Source organism: Octodon degus, unplaced genomic scaffold, assembly GCF_000260255.1.
Source record: "Octodon degus isolate 3935 unplaced genomic scaffold, OctDeg1.0 scaffold00017, whole genome shotgun sequence".
Taxonomy (NCBI): domain Eukaryota; kingdom Metazoa; phylum Chordata; class Mammalia; order Rodentia; family Octodontidae; genus Octodon; species Octodon degus.
In genome coordinates, this window is record NW_004524593.1 from 16,434,691 (window position 1) to 16,442,507 (window position 7,817).

Here is a 7,817-nt window from a genome sequence, read left to right on the forward strand (position 1 = left end):
TCTCTCTCTCTCTCTCTCTCTCTCTCTCTCTCTCTCTCTCTCTCTCTCTCTCATGCTCTCGTAGATCTAGGTCTAGCAGTGTGCCTCAGCTTACCAGGTCTGGATCCACCAAGTTTGAACTTGTCCAGCTGTGCCTGCCTTGGGTCTGGCTGCTGTGCTCGGCTTATTCCTGCTGCAGCCCATGGAAGTAAACTCTCTGTGTCCCACAGGCTAGATGTTCTGCTCCTGGTTTAGCTGGCTGGGTCTCTCCACTGGCCTCTCTACAGGAGTTCTGCTTGAGGATCCCACACACCGTGCCTGTGTGCTGAAGGTTCTGGTGCCCAGTTTCACACATCAGGCCTGCCCACTCTTGAAACTTTACAGGCAAATGGAGGCAACTTGAGGCCATACTCAGAAGTGAAATAAATCAGACTGTCTTCTGATTAAATTAGGAGATACTATGATGTCTTCACACAAGATTGAATTTTGCAGCCTGGTCAAAAAGAGCCAATGCTTTTGCCATGCCTTGCATTTTTCCTTTCTCTTTTCTGACATTGGATGTTCTCTGTACAATCTGAGTTTTTCCTAGTCGCTGCTTCTGATGCAGTTTAACCATTACTCTTTGGATTGCTACTTTATGAAAGCATTTCCATTTCCACTTCTTCCTTTCCCTCGATTCCTTGTTCTTCTCCCTTTTCCTCCTCCTCCTTCTCCTTTTGTCCTGTTCGAATTGAACCAGGGTTTTTAGGGCTGGGCACATGCTGAATACACACACACTCTGTCACTGAGCTACAGCTCCACACTCACTCGTTAATGTAACCAATGCCTTCAAACCGTGGCCCAATTCCAGGGCATTTATAAGATTCATATCATAGTGGATAGGGTATGTGATCTAATCAGAGACTTTATTCACAGTACCTCATGCAGCCTGTGCCACACAGTAGGGTCTTTAATAGAGCTTGTTTCTTCTCCTTCCTGGTGTTGTCTTTGGGCTTTTCTCTACCTTCTTAGATGTTCCCTTGCTCCCATCCCTTTGTCCCCTTCCCACCTGCCACTCTCCCATCCGTGTCCCCTCAGTCCTGTGTCTTCCTCCCTTGCTTTCTCCTGCTGACCCCAGGGCTCTTTCTGCCCTTTCCAGCTCCTTGTTGGAGGCTCTGAGACCCACAGGAGCCTTCCAAGGAACTAGAAGCTGCTTCTTAAGAAAGCTATCAATTGGAAACCTGCTGGTTTTTCTCTCATCGATTAGGAAGTACTTCTATTTCCTTGGTCCTTGATTGTATTTTGTTGAAAATTTGCCCAGGCCCTGACCAGAGACTTCAGACTTTTTTGGATCCTGTGTCTAATCTTCAGAGCAACTCTTCTCTCTTAGTGTTGGCCCTGGGCTCCAGTCCCCCAGGCCACACTCACCTTTATCTGTCCTATAGTAGACTGTATAGGACTCTAGCAGCAAAGTTCTGACTGGTGCAAGTGCAAGAACCATCTGCATCCGGACCGTGGAAGCTTCCTCACGTGGAGGTCTCGGTAACGCGGGCTCTGACCTGTCCAGCAGGGCGGGCTCTGAGAATCTGACACCTAACACCGCAGCTGCCACGCTTGAGGAGTGAAGCTCTGGGAATCTCCAGAGGTTTCTTTCAGCTCTAAAATGGATGTTAATAATGTTGGGTACTGAGCTGTGCGGTTCCACATTACAGATTGCTTCGCCTTCTCTTCCACGTGTTTCTTAGCAAATTATTCATTTATTTAGCAGATAATTTTAAATATCTGTCCTCTGGCTATCAGTCACTAGTCTAACAAAAAGGTGTATCAGTGAACATAAAACTGTCCCCTTCCTAAAGGAGCTAGCACAGATTAAGTATATTTCCTCAACAAAAATTAATGGCACACAGTGCTTTATACTACCATTGCGCTGGTCTCCATATCAGGGAGACATTATTCTTTAATAATTACCAGTTAGTATCATGTAATTATGATATGCTATGATTATCATATGTACTGATTATCATATACTTATTAAATTATAAATTAAAATGCATAATATATAAAAATAAAATGTAACAAATAAAATGAGTATAAATAATATAAATATAATATAATATATTTAATGTATTTAAATATATTGCATTTTTAAATTATAATTATTTTATTTTATTATTTTTAAATGTATTTAGTACAGGGTCTACAGGGTCTCACTACACAGGTTAGACTCGTTGTGATCCTCCTGTTTTCAGTCTTCCAAGCACTGGGATTACAGGTGCACACTATCACGTTGAGTCTCAGTTGTCATCTCAGTGAGCCCCAGAGGCAAGGCTGGTATGGCATGCTGGGATCAAAAATTATAATTATTAACTATTTAAATTATTTTCAGGTGATAAAACCAAATAGTACTTTTTTATCCTTAGCTTTCTGCAGAAATCTCTTTATTTAGTGGGACTTTAAATTTTATGGGGATTACAAAGTACTCAAACTGTTTACAACATTGCCTTATTTAGGGTAAACACCCTGTAACTTTTGTTCCGGGCAGAGTAAGTCACAAGAAAAAGCAAGCTGAAATTTTTGTAAATAAACATTTAGGTAGTTTTTGATAAAGGAAAATATGATTTGCATGTATTTTCTAGTTTTCTTTCAGGTTGGGTGCCCTTCCCCACACATATTATTTTGCTTCTATTTTTCACCACAGGAAGTAATTCTTAATAAACCTTACCATTTGGAGCTTGCCTGTGTGTGTGTTCCTGTTCATGTGTGATTTTTTTTAATAACCCACTTTGAGGCAAAGCTTGTGAAGTGGTGGGAACTTCAAAGGTGCACCTTGAGCTTTTGAAGTCTCACTACTTCTACCCTGAGACTGCCTTTCACAAACAGAATGACACGCTTCTTCTCTTGTGCTCCACACATGACAGAGAAGGACTTTGTAGAGACAAACAGCAGCTCTCTGAAGGTCTAAAGAATTTAAACCAGTGAATTCAGTACTCAAGCGGTTTAACAGATTTTGGAGTTAGTGGTAACAATTTGCTGTAGGGGAAGTTTGGAGACTCTACTACCTGCAAACACCGTGGATTAAAATAGCTGCCTAATTTCCAAGCTTGGCTTGGCAGGAAGAAAATGACTGGCTCGTAAACTTGGATTCATATGCTCTGAAGAGAAACCAGAGTATAATGGCCAGATCTCAGAAATGTAAATTTAATATATCTAAACTAAGCCATTTCTTCCACTCAGACTTCTTGTCTCTTAATATGCAGCCAAATAGCCTCAGAAATAGGATAGAAAATAGAAAGCTAACAGGGAAATAGAATAAAAACAGCATTTCATGGTTTCTTTATGAAATAAAAATATTGGGGAGCAAATTAATTGTGGTTATCGTTGATAGACATTATAAGTGCGTTACGCTTGCTGTTGCTTTCTGAAAAAACTTGTAGTATTTTAGAATGTTTTATGTGCTTTTTGTTGTTGTTGTTGTTGTTGTTTTTTGTCTTTGTTTTTTGAGACAGGGTGGTGCTATATAGCCCAGGATGGCCTTGAACGCACAGCAGTCTTCTTACCTCACCTCCTGAGGGCTGGGATTGCAGGTGTGAGCCACAGTGGCTGGGTAGAACTTTGATTATACTAATTAATAACATTTTGGGCTGGAAATTCTAAAAACTCAGTGTCTTTTAACTTCTAATTTATAGTCTCCAAATAGTCATAAAAATCCAAAAAAAGGAAATAGAGACACATAAATATTATGTTACTTTATAATAAAAGATAAATCTATGAGCTGTGTGTTGCATTCATTTGGATTTTACTCTAGAACAAAATTGCTATTTTTACTTCTGCTCTTTTCTCCTTCTCAGCCCTCGTTTCTCCAGCTTCTGAGCCTACAGTGAAGAAAAAGCTTTCATTAAAGGTTTGAATTCCTGGGCTGGCAAGATAGCTCAGCGGACTAAGCACCTGCTTAGGCAAGCCCAAGGACAGGCTGTGCCAGCCCTACCCCTGGCATTGCTGAGCTGGACACTGAGACCGGGCGTGGCGACACACCCCTAAATCCTAGCACTGGTGAGGCTGAAAACAGGATCACCATGAGTCCGAGCTGCATAGCGAGACCCTGCGCCAAATACATTACAAAAAATAGTTTGAATTCCTCCACTTTGCTCATGTGTCGGCATCAGAGCCTCAGTTTCCTTACCTCCTGCTCTCACATGCAGCCCAGTGACAAGAGGAGAAAAGCAGCCCCCTCTTTTCTGGGTGAGGCCATGCTTACTTTGGGAGGGAAGAGGTGGGTGGCAGAGACTGGAAGCGAGCACCTACAGGGAGGACTGTCCCTCATCCCTCATGGGGTGCATGAATGGACAGATACAAGACTCACACGGCCTATCACTTGGTGCCAACTGCTTCTTGCCAGCATCTCTGAGGCTCCCTGGCAGTCACCTCCTTGGGGAAGGGATTGACCTCTGAGTCCAATTCCTCTGTAAAAAGCATACAAATTTACTTTGCAAGGCAGTATATAAATGAAAGCAAAAACACTGTGAATAAACTTTAAGTCCCTGTAGCAACTGCACTGTTGTCACCGGCTTTTGCTGCACTTTGTTCAATAAAATGCATCCTTGGAGCAAATATTGTGTTGTGGCAATAATTTCATGAATGAAACAGCACTCTGAAGTCAATTTCTTGGATCTCTTATGAAAGCGACAACAATTTGAGCACAAACTTTCATGGTGTTACCTGTTGACATTTTCAAAGTTAAATACTGAGAGTCACTGGGAGAGCCCACCGGCTCCTGCCCATTTCCACAGAAAACAAACAACTCGGATGAGAGGCCTAGAAATGCAGTGGGAAAGCAGGGCGTGGGCCTCTGGGGCGTGGAGCAGGCATATTAAGAAGATGGGGTATTTTGTTAAGTCAGAGAATGTAGACTGGGTTGTGTAGGCCGTGTACATCTTAAAACCTAAGGCCTGCCCCATGCCCTAGATGACCAGGACCTTCTGAGGCTCACAACCCAGGAGGTCCCTGCTGTGCCTTTGCTGCTTTGATTGCTTGCCAGAGTAATGAGCAGGTGTTCCGGGTGCAGTGGGATTCAGACAGGCAAACAGCGACCCTAATAGTGGGGTCACCTGCAGGCCAGCCCTCAAAGACATGACAGACGACATGTGCAGGAGTTAACCAGGCCTTCTCCACTCAGACCCATCTTCTAGCCAAGGAAGGCGGCTTGGCTCCTTAGCGGGCTGCACCGCCTTCCCGATGGCAGCCCACCTCCTGGAGCCACTTCCTCGGCTGCCTGCTGTTCTCCGTGCTCATGGCTTCCTGAGCTGTAGAACTGGGGATCTGTCACAAGGCCTGGAATATTGTGTCCACCAGCATCCACAAATTCACCAGGAAACAGATGCACCAGCAACTGCTGGGTTCATGACCCCCCCCCCCCGGTTTAATCTGGAAGAGCTGTGTGCTTGGGCTTGCAGAATCAGTGAGGTGCTGCTGAGAAGATGAAAGAGAAAGAAGGGACGCCTTGTCCTCAGCAGCCTGGTCACTCTGGGCACCCTGGTCCCCTGCGCCTCTTAAGTCAGCAGTAGGTGCTTCACCGCCACAGTGAATGACCTGCGGGTGTCCCCAGTCTTGCTCAGTGTGGATTCTGGCTAGAATGACCATTAAGTGTGTTTAACTTGAAGCGGCTTTTGTACAGCAATTGTAGTAGGCAATGAGGTGCGGCTTCCGTCTGCCCCGACCCTATTTTTCCTCATCATTTTGTTTTCTTTACTTGGTTTGAATGTAGCAGACAAGACTGTGGGTTCCCCTAATGTTTCTTGTTTTTAGAGTGTGGACTTCTCTTCTTCTGAAGGCTGGGAAGGCAGGTGACCCAGAAGGTTCGATTATAGTTGTTTTCTTTGGGAGTTTAAGCTGGGGGTGGGGGGGTGTCTAGGTGATGGTGCACACCTTAATCTCGCACTTGGGAGACTGGGGCAGGAGGATTGCTGTGAATTTGAGGCCATCCTGGGCTACATAGTGAGACCTTATCTATCCACTTAGCCAAAAACAAAGAAACAAATAAAACCCCGAAACCCCCAAGTCCCCAGAACAAAGCAAAAACGAAACAAAAGGTCATTTTCAGCTCTGTTTGGGAACAGCGGCCTCTTGAAAAGGTTGACAAAACTGAGAAGCTGTGATATTTAAGCTTGTGTGTCTGACTTCACTTCACATGTTCTTAGGTTGGGTCCATTTGCCTAGGAACGCCTGAAGTTTATCTTTCATTATGACAGAGTAGTCCTCTATTGTGTGTAAATATCTAAGTTTTTCTTTATCCATTCTGTTGCTGGACAAGTACAGCCTGTTTCCAAGATCTAGCTATCATGAGCTGTGGTGCCACAGGGTGGGCCTGTACGTATCCCTGTGATACGGTGACTTTAGCTCTTTTGGGGTGATATCTAGCATGGGGACAGCTGGGTCAAGTGGGATTTTTGTTTCTAGTTTTTTGAGGAATCTCAGCACAGATTTCCACAGTGGTTGTGCTAACTTACATTCTTTCCAACAGTGCAGAAGAGTTCTGCTTCTCCCACATCCTTGCCAGCATTTGTTACGATTGGATTATTTTTAATGGTAGCCATGCTGTCCTGGGTAAGATAGAATCTCACTGTAGTTTCAATGTGTCTTTTTCTAATGGCCAGGGATGCTGAACAGTTTTTTCATGTATTTATTGGTTATTTGTTCTTCTTTGGAGAAATGTCTGTTTATTTCAGTTGCCTAATTTTTGATTGAGTCTTCTATTTTGGGAGGTTCAATATTCACTGTGATTTAACCTATTACTTTCCAGTATTTCTAAGCTCTCTGTATCATTATTTTATCTTATTTTGGTGGAACCAGGGATTAAACTCAGGCCCCTTTGCTTGCCAGGCAAGTGCTTATTCCACTGAGCCATCTCCCCGGCCACTCATTATTATTTTAATACTCAGAGAAAAGAGCTATCAGAAAAAATGAACTTTCTTCTTAGATTTTTTTTTTTTTTTTTTGCCTTGAGCAAGTTGGATTTTTTAAAAAAATATTTAGTACATGGTCTCCAGGGTCTCAGTATACAGATCAACTCGCAGTGGTCCTCTTGCTTTCAGCCTCCCAAGTGCTGGGATTACAGGCACGCACCATCACACCCCATCTCAGTTGCCACCTCACTGTGCCCCAGGGGCAGGGCTGGCACAACATGCCCAGGAATCAAACCCTGGTCCCTGCATCTGCTTAAGCAGGGGCTTTAGTTCGCTGAGCTGTGTAGCTGGCCCTGAACAAGCAGATTTCTAATATGAACGTTCAGATTTACTGAAAATTTGGCCCTGTTATCATCAAGAAGTCAACAAATAACAAATGCTGGAAGGGCTATGGAGAAAGAGTAAACCTTTGTCTTGGTGGGAGTGGAGACTGGTACAACCATTATGGACCTAAGTGTGGAGATTCCTTAAAGAATTAGGGTTAGAAGTCCCATTCAACCCAGCTATTCCCCACCTGGGTATTTTTGCAGAACAGAAAACACTGTATCATAGCAATATATGTGTACCCATGTTTACAGCAGCGCAGTTTGTCATAGCTAAATCTTAGAAACAACCCAAATGCCCATCAATTGAGGGATGGATGAAAAAGACACGGTATTTTTATGCAATGGAGTGCTACTCAGCTATAAAGAAAGCTAAACTCAAGGCTTTTATAGGTAAATGGATACAACTAGAGACCATACTCATAAGTGAAATAAATCAGACCCACATGTGTAAACATTGTGCTGTCTCCCTAGGGGAAGAATCTGAAAGCGTAAATAAAGTCTGAAATATACAATAGATATGGTGAAAGGGGAAAAAAACTGCTCAGATGAAATGAACAACTGGGATGAAAAAAAA